Here is a 10,000-nt window from a genome sequence, read left to right as displayed (position 1 = left end):
TTATGAACATTACAAACATTAAATTGAAATGCAGTGTATTTTTTCTAGAAAAAACAGTTAAACATAACGTAGACTCTGAACTTACATGAACGGGGTTTCGCTATAAATCGAGAAATGCAAGCGGTGGTTCAACAAAAAAGAGATTTACTTTTTCACAATGTAACTATTTCAGTAATTTAACATGGAAACTAATAGTTATGCTTTGATAAGTAATACCTAATGAATCAAAATGTTCAAAGAAATCCATTTACTTTCTAACTAATAAATCAACATATTTATAATATATAAATACAAATAAATGATAATATAAAGAATAACATATTTTCCGATATGCAAATTGTATATTTACGTAAAATGCTTCGAGAAATATAATGTACACTTTGCATTAAACGTGTAAATAATGAGAGAAAAGTAGCCTAATTATTCAAATTCCCTCAACAATGCGATCGGCTTTTACCGGTATGGTACGTCAACTGCCAAGCACACTCGAGTAACTTCGGGAAAATAGCGGCTCAAATTCTGCAGAAATATAGTCATTGTAAAATTCCGTGATTTAAAAATTATTTAAATTTAACTTGTTTTTTTTTTGTTTTTTTAACTGAACAATCTTTAAATTTTAAAATATCTTTGTTTTAGAATTTAACTAGTGTTACTTTGTTACTTGCAGCGTATTTTAGACATTTCCTCCACCAGCAGTCACCAATCCAAAAAAGAGGGGGAAAAAAGTGTTTTTATTTAAATTTTAAAATTCAGTTCTAAATATGTTTTTATGTATTTATTAGCACCGCTGCTCTTCCGCTGTCTTCACTCTCTTTTCCCCCCTCCTCGTTCGTACTCTCTTAGTAATAACCATCCACCCATTCTCCTTTTCCCTGAGCCCTTTACTCCCATTTCTTCTGCACCCGACGTCTCTCGATGTCTCCTACTCCCTTCCCCTCAGTTCACAACCCTTTACTTTTCGCCCACATGTCTTCCTATCCCTCGCCATCCTCTCCATCGCACGACTACAACCCCAATTCCATGACCGCCACCTCAATAGGCCGTCGGCTCAAGGTGAAGATTGCCACTTTAATGAGATGTAAAAAGGGTCGGGGTCATTTTTGGAGATAATATGTATAAAATCTTAAGAAAGCTTAGAAAAAATGTTCACACGTCAGATTTTTGTTTTTTAATTAACAAGCAGAACATGTTAACCGGCGTTGCCCGATTCAAGCATGATCCGCTCTCGTAAACAGTTTAATTACGGCTGCTGTTGGTACTGCATAACAACCAACTCCCAAGCTCTAAGCTCCTCATGTTAAGAACGGCTTTTAAATTTGACACAACCAACATCCTCATGCTAAGAAGGCTTTTTGAATGAACACCCCCCAACCTACCCTTGTTAAGAACGGATATCGGTATAGACACCCCATTTCGTGTAAGCATTTGCCCCAAATTTAATCTTGCTTATCGTTATCCTGATCCTCACGCGCAAAAACAATAAAAGAACCTTGTAATTTTAGGTGTGACGTGTCAGTTGGAAAAAATAATTAAAATGTTTCGGATGTGCAGTGTTGTGTACTTATGTATTTTTTGTCATGCTATTATTTCGAAAGTCATTCTGACTATGTTGCGGAGTGTGTTTTGCAAGTGATCCGTTTTTTTTAAGATATCCGTGTTGACCTTTAAGACCCCCTTTTTGTTATAGGGTGCGCGTCGATCAAACCAAAATAAAAAAAAACATGTAAAAAGAAAAGAAAAGACTACATTGCCCAAAAACTTCTATTAAGTATTTTTATAACGCAAATAAGTAATAAGTAACAATATGCATACAAATTTGATTTTTTAATAGTTTTTTTAAAAATAATTTCGCAACTGTAGTTTCTATTAAATAACTATGTACTTCATGACCTTGATTTAGCCCAACGAGATTATTTCTTCTAATAGTAAAAAATAAATTTATATTGATTAATATTCTATAAACTACCTATTCGCATACAATGATAATGTGTGTGTGTTTTATGTAAACGCGAATAGTTACAAAAAACGTAGGTAATCGATAATGACTTTTTATTCGAGAATCAACGTATTTGCGGACAATGTTAATGCTACCTTGTTCTAGTGACTTTTTTGCCTCCCAATTTTTCGTCTGGTATAATTTAAGCCACCCGATTACTGTTCAGCGACAAAAAAAGCAACCATTTAATAAAGTGCCGCTTGTTATGGATATAATTGAATACGATATTAAAAAATCATTTTTGGTACATATGCACTTATGCAATTATGTTACTGGGCTGGCGGGTGTTATGTAAATAATCTATACTTTCACCTAATTTATATAATCATTTTATTTTATAGAGTTTTGAAGGATGAATGACTTAGCCTGCATGCACTTATGTTACTGAACCACCGTGTGCATTGTAACTACTCTGCAGCTTCACCTAGTAACTTTAACTTAACTTGAAACTACTACTTTAAAAACTATAACGGTTACGTAAGTACAGAAGCAATACTTTATTTAACATATTTAATTCCAAAGGACGCTTTCCATAGATTCACTATGATCTAAATTAAAAGTGATGTGTAATGAGTTCTATACAAGTAAATACTAAGAAATAGTGAACTTTTCGTCATGGTAACATTTCTTTATTGTATTTTTCTTATATTTCAATCATTGTGAATTTATTCAAACTGTCCTAAATGTAGTGTGCAAAATAAAGTTGTGCTTTTGCACTTATGGTACGGTACTATTTTTGAAAATAGTATTTGCAACTTAAATCAGATTTTACAATATGTTTTTTATTACATTGTAAGATGTGTCTTAAGTAAATAAAAAGTGTGTTTGAATAAAATAAAAACAGATATAAGAGTCTCTATCTGTCTCGCTAACTCTCTTTTTCTCTGTCTCTCTCTTTCTGTATCTCTCTCTCCCGGTCGTTACCCTGGTGGAAAACGTGTTAATGGGGTCACAGTTGAGCCAACGTTAAATGTAAGTTACGTGTTAGGAAAAAGATAATATACAGTGATGATCATATTTATTGGCACGTTAAAATAAAAGTTAAATTTTGTCTAATAAATTCTAAAAAAGGGATTAAATTAAAGAAAATAACAAAGTATATTATGTATTTTTAACTGGCCTTTCCGATGCAGCAATCGGATTTTAGAAAAAATAAATAACAAAGGAACAACAAACATAATTGCAAAAAACCCTTGTTCAAAATTATTGGCACGGCTTTGTTTTTCTTTTAGTATCAGTATAATATCAATCAATTTCCGGTTTACGTGCTTTCTGAACTTTTTTATAGCCACATTATGCTTGTTAAACGCTAATTCAGTGAATAATTTTTTCAGATAATTTTTAGATAGCGATTTATTTAAACTATTATAAGTGACTAAATTATAATTTTCAATCGCCATGGTTAAAACTAAGGAACACAGCGAAGACGTCAGGAAGCTTGTTGTAGCATGTCATACCAATGGGGAGGGCTATGATAAGATTTCAAAGAAGCTAAACCTTCCCAAATCCACTGTTAGAGCCATAATAAACAAGTTCAAATCGCAAGGCCACGTTATGAGTTTAGAGGGTATAGGGAGAAAAAGGATTCTTTCCCCAAGAGATGAACGGAAAATTGTTCGACAAGTAAAACAAAACCCAAGGATCTCTGTTGGGGAGATTGTTGATGAACAGAGCACCTCTGGAGTGAATGTATCACGACATACAGTTGGTAGAGTTTTGAAGAGAGCTGGTTTAAAAGCATGTCGTCCGAGAAAGACTCCCTTATTGAAGCCTATGCACCTGAAAGCAAGACTAGCCTTTGCAAAACGTCATATTGATAAAGATGTTGCATTCTGGAAACGTGTTCTATGGACTGACGAAACGAAAATAGAGTTATTTGGCCATAATAAAGTGTCTTATATTTACAGAAAATCTGGCGAAGCTTTCCTGCCTAAGAACACCATACCCACAGTGAAGCACGGTGGAGGCAGTTTGATGTTTTGGGGATCCTTTGCTGCCTCTGGACCAGGGCGACTTGTTAAGGTCACAGGTAGAATAAAAAAGGAAGATTATGTTAAAATATTGGATGAAAACCTGAAAGACTCTGCTAAAGAGCTCTCACTTGGTCGTCGTTGGTGGTTCATGCAAGATAATGACCCAAAGCATTCGGCTAAACTGACTAAGAAATGGCTTGAGGACAATCATATTAATGTTTTGGAGTGGCCATCACAAAGCCCAGACCTTAATCCAATTGAAAATTTATGGAGAACATTAAAATTGAGGGTAATGCAAAGGAACCCTAAGAATCTTATTCAATTGGAGGATTATTGTCAGGAAGAGTGGGCTAAAATTACTACTGAAGAGTGCAACAACTTGGTTGTAAACTATGAAAAGCGACTGAGGAAGGTAATCAAGGCCAAAGGCTATACAATTGATTATTAAATAAATCGTGCCAATAATTTTGAACAAGGGTTTTTTGCAATTATGTTTGTTGTTCCTTTGTTATTTATTTTTTCTAAAATCCGATTGCTGCATCGGAAAGGCCAGTTAAAAATACATAATATACTTTGTTATTTTCTTTAATTTAATCCCTTTTTTAGAATTTATTAGACAAAATTTAACTTTTATTTTACCGTGCCAATAAATATGATCATCACTGTATATAGTATTTTATGTTTGATGGTTATTGTTTGTTTTTTTTTTGTTTTTGGTGAGGGTGAAACAATTACATAGCACTTTAAATTTCAGTCATTGGGAGTTTAGTACTTGTGCATGATTACTAATTGGTAATTTTCGTAATTTATATGCTTTTAAGTTATCTATATTTCGTAATTTTGTACATGAATACTAGCTGTTATTCCTCTTTCCCTCGCTATGATCTTATGAGTATTTGTTTTTTTGACGAATACTTTTGGTGGGAAGAATATGGGTGGATCTTTCTTCCTCTCTAAAGTATAACCTCATGATGATATATCGTAGCTTTATAAAGCTTAAATACATCCTCAGTCGAAGTTCCTTTGCTAAATTGGGGAGGTGTCGCTTAGAGCATTTTTTCATTCTTATATTATAGAGTTTAAAATCAACTTCATAATCGAATGGGAAAGAGTGATCTCATATCAATAGCTTTTTCTCACAGAAGAAACATTGATTGTTATTATTTTCATTATTACTATGCTAGACCGACCTATTATCTATGGTTTCTTCCGGTCAGACGTTTAGGAGAAGAATGCATCAACTTCAAAGAATTTTCTTTTTTACAGCAAGTTTTTCACAATCCGAGTTTCTTTCTAAGATTTTTCCGTCTGTTAAACATGTCACCACAGAAATGCTTCCCTTTGGGTTACAACTTAGTCGTCTTCAATTTCAATGTCAACGGATACATTGCCATTAATCACCCAAATTCATTACATTTATTCATCATTTTAAATTTACACATATTATTTTCCATAGAAACTCTATTCATTTACCTTGAACCATATTTATGCTTACTACGGACTAATCAGTAACAAATAAATGCATTGCACATCAAAGTTTCTAATTGAATGCACGATTACATAAACATTCATTATTTTCATAAATACTGATTCTTTGTCGGTTTTGATTGTAGAATGTAAGGTAAGAAATCTAATTTTTTCCACAGTTAATTCATTTGCATCCCTAGTGGCGTTAATGCATACATCTAGAACGGATATACACACCATTGGGTATTTCAACTACATGTAAATACGAAACATTTTTAAAGTACAATATACAAATTTTGAGAACTATGATTGGGTATGTAAGATTAATCATTATTGATGCAATAAGCATAGTAAGCCACTTGTAATTTATTCACCAACGTTCGCAAGATATTGTTAGTGGTATTAGAACACGTGTGTCCATTAGAGAACATGACAATTGTTGTATTTGGTGATTTATTCCAGCTTCGACCTGTTGATTAAAGGCTTGAAGTAAAGAGAATGCTAGAAAACCAAATTTGGAATTTCGATTATGATAATTTGAGCATGCGTCAAAAAGATGACAATGACAAATTTGGTGACCAGCTAAACAGAATCAAACTCGGATCACCAGCTGATGAGGATACTAAAGTCTTGAGTAGGTATCAAACAAAAAGTAAATATCGATCAAATGTTCTTTTGCAAAACTTAGAAAAAGATATATTATTTGCATTGTACCCAAAAATGTATCTGCTGAGGAAGTGAACAAAAAATAATATTCATATCATCAATAATATGGATATTATTTTTTGTTCAGTTCCTCAGCAGATACATTTTTGGGTACAATTGGGTACAATAATGCAGTTACTCATTCAAACGTTAGACAAAAATCAGTTAGCAAAAAGTCCAAAACGTCTTAAAAACTTCTACACCTAAAGTTTTCTTACACAGCTGGAAGTGAAACTGGAAGTGGAACTGTGCTGAAAATTGGAGTTTGTGCTATATTGTTGCGGCGAAAGAATGATGTGAAAAAACCAGCTTTGAAATGGTACACTGAGCACGGTCGCTGCAATACAAATGAAAGACAAATGATGTCAAAGTTGTGCTGTTAATTTTAATTTAACCATATGGAGCATGCGATCAATATTGAAGTTTTGTAAACTGACTATGAGTTTGCTTGTTGACACTACATGAAAAAATCTCAAATGTATTTACAGTCCACAAACCCTAAGGAATTCTAGTCGATTGTATCATTGTTGACTAGGGATCTGAAGTCATTTCAGACCAAAATGTGTGCATGTGCTAGAAAGCTGTATTCTGTCTATTTGATTATAAATTGACCATATGTGACAAAAGTGCATACATTGAGGGTCAAAATAGACGGAATCGATTTTCATGCACTTCCTCTTTGCTCTCTCAAAGATCCCAGTTTGTCATTGTACAAAGACGTATGAATGAAAACAAAATAATTATCATTTTAGGAAATCATTATTATTTTAGGCAAAAGTAATTGTTCGAATAAAAAATGGTCATAAATCGACAATTCAATGCTCAAAATAATTTTGAACTCATTCACTAATAAATAAAATACTTGTTGTGCTAACAGTATTGTTCTTACTATTTATCACAATTCTTCATTGTCTAACACCATTAAAAGTACTTCTTGAACTCACAGTGTGGCTATCAATCAACTGTGTGTGTTTTTATACTGTTAAAAAAAGATTACAGTGCGAAACAATTACTCAATATCGAAAAAATGTAAAACATGAATGTGTAAAAATACACAAAAATCACTGTCAGAGACTGCGAGAAAAGGAACGCCATTGTACCTTTAAAGCTGGGTATAGATTCCAAACGGTGCCGATTGATTAAATTCTACTAAAACTGGTTATTCAAATTAATGTGACTGATGGTCGCCAGCCATTTAAAAGTTTGCTCAAAACTGGCTCTTCAGTGCTCAAACATTGTAATGAAAGCCAACAAATTACTAAGCACTCGGAAAAAAGTCACTAGAACTTTGCGATTAGAAATTAAATATTTGTGTGTTCAATTAAATATATATATATATATATATATATATATATATATATATATATATATATATATATATAAATATATATATATAAAGTGACACTACTGGGCGATATTTACTCCAAATTATGATTTTCAATACAAAAAAAATATTTTAGGCACAAATGTCAATGTACAAACAACTATTAAGCAAACATTGGGCATTATATTCGCATTGTAAGAAATAATAATGACAAGTAGAATATTATCAATAACACTGATATTTCTCGTAATGTCAATATTCTGTTCCAAATGTCCAGCAAAAGCCTTATACTTGTGGATATCGAACTGGAAAAAGAATATTTCCAAATATTTACCAATACAAGGCATGCTGATGTCGGGGATTCCCGCACGCAAAATATACATATATGACTCAATGTATAAAGGTTTGGAAATTTACACACCCATGTACGTATTCATTATCGACTGAAATATATGCAATGGAATGGAACATTGATTCAATATTTGATGCACTATCCAGAACCCGCAAGAATCATGGATTGCGTCTAATAACGGAGCTTTATTTCGCCGACGAGGACGACCATTTCGTATGCCCTTCGAAAGAACAGTATGGGAAAACCAAACATTCTTGATATATCGGGTTACTGATTTTATGACTACTCCTCCGACCTAGCAATAAAATCCGGACAATATTGAACTCATTTTGATAATGGATTGTCCAGGTTATATGACATCCTTTTTATGACTCGTATTCACCATTCAAATAACATTTTGAATATATATGCTGAAAAGAAAAATACTTGTTTATTCATAGCTTTTGCTAATTGCATTTCATTTCCTGAGATGATATGAGCCATTATTAAAAACCCATGGATAAAGGAAATAAACGTAATTTTCTCTATATATTCCTTGTTTCAAACAATAAATTCTTAAGTTAAATATATGTGTATTTATTTAGATTTACGGAATTTAACTTTAATCATTAAAATTAAATATTGCTCTATTTTTTTTTAATTTGAGCTTTACCATTTGGGCTAGGATCATCCTTAACTTATTACGTCAATGTAATATCTGGCAGGATAATTCACTTTATCTCTAATCTGTGGTTTTATATATATATATATATATATATATATATATATATATATATATATATATATATATATATACTTCTGTTTGCTTTTACATGAACAATAATACGTCGCTACACATTCATGAGCTTGTTTCGCTTAGCTAGTCAATAGCAAGTGGAGACATCATCAGATGATACAGATTATACTTAAGCAGGGTTTCAATATTTGCTTTTGTTTAATGGGTATTGTCTGGATAGTTCTCTATTTGCTAGTAACTACATGACCGAAACATACTTATGGATGTGTAGCGACATATTATATCTTTTGTAAAAACTAAATAGAAATTATATATTGCTCTACTTCGGTATTAAGCACTCTTGTATTAACCTCATTAAACTTCATCAATACTTTACCTCTGAAAAATATTAAGCATGGATTATAAATATACGCAATAGTAGAAAGTTAAATCAGTGTAGAAACTTTATTTTACATTATACTTATCAAGATGTGTGAAGCTTAACAGGCTCAGAGAAACAGACCCTTCTAGACGCTCTTCTGCTGAGGAGCATTAGGCTGTGAAATACCTAGAGATATTACCTTCGCCAATTGCTTTGTTTCATTACTGCATCGCCTAATAAATCTATCTATACTATCATACGTCTTTGTCTTATATATATGTGTGTTGTATTTGTGAGAGTGCGTGTGTATTAAGAGTTGAATATGTGTACTTATGAAGACAGGGAGGGTGAATGATAGATAGAGCGAGTGGGTAATCATTTCCGTTATCATCGACCGAAGAACTGACACAGGGTTTTGTTTTCATATTGGGGCATCGCGTATTGGCAAGAAGTCGAATGAAAAATTAGAAAGTCGATAAGTGAGGAGGAGTGAGGGAGGGTGGCGCAAAGCGAACGCAGAACGAGATCAATTTAAGTCACGTGATTACAAGGAAATATGAATCACTTGGCAGATATTCCATGTACAATCGTCGAGGCCCGCGCAGACATCTCTCCCTCTCTCTCTCTCTCTCTCTCTCTCACTCATATCTAAAACAAACCAAAAAGTCTAATAAAAAGAAAACACATTAAGAACAAATGACTGACTTGTGTCTCTTTGTTATTTTTTTCCTCTTCTGAGACTTTTGTCTCTACATATTTTAAACTTGAATGTCATTTTATTAGTTGCTGCTTGCCTTTTTTATAAAAAAAAAGAAATGCGCATTTTCCTGTCTTTGTCATAGCGTCTTTTTTATGTTCTTTATTTAACCTTTTTGATATGATTAATGTTTATTGGTATTCACCTTTTTTCCTCTTTATTCTCTCCACAAAGGAAGTACTTGCAGAGGGTAACGTCTTTCAAGGTGCGGGAATTACTTGGGAAGTGGGTCATGCGAAAATGAAAAACAGATTTCTAATAATAGACTCCTATTTATAAACAGTGAAACGAATGCGGGCTTCTGAAACATGTTAGCCTGTGCAGTTATA

The sequence above is a fragment of the Euprymna scolopes genome, chromosome 8 (assembly GCF_053919585.1).
Source record: "Euprymna scolopes isolate OS-2025 chromosome 8, ASM5391958v1, whole genome shotgun sequence".
Classification (NCBI taxonomy): domain Eukaryota; kingdom Metazoa; phylum Mollusca; class Cephalopoda; order Sepiida; family Sepiolidae; genus Euprymna; species Euprymna scolopes.
The sequence above is the reverse complement of the archived record's forward strand: the minus strand, read 5'-3'. Positions refer to the sequence as shown.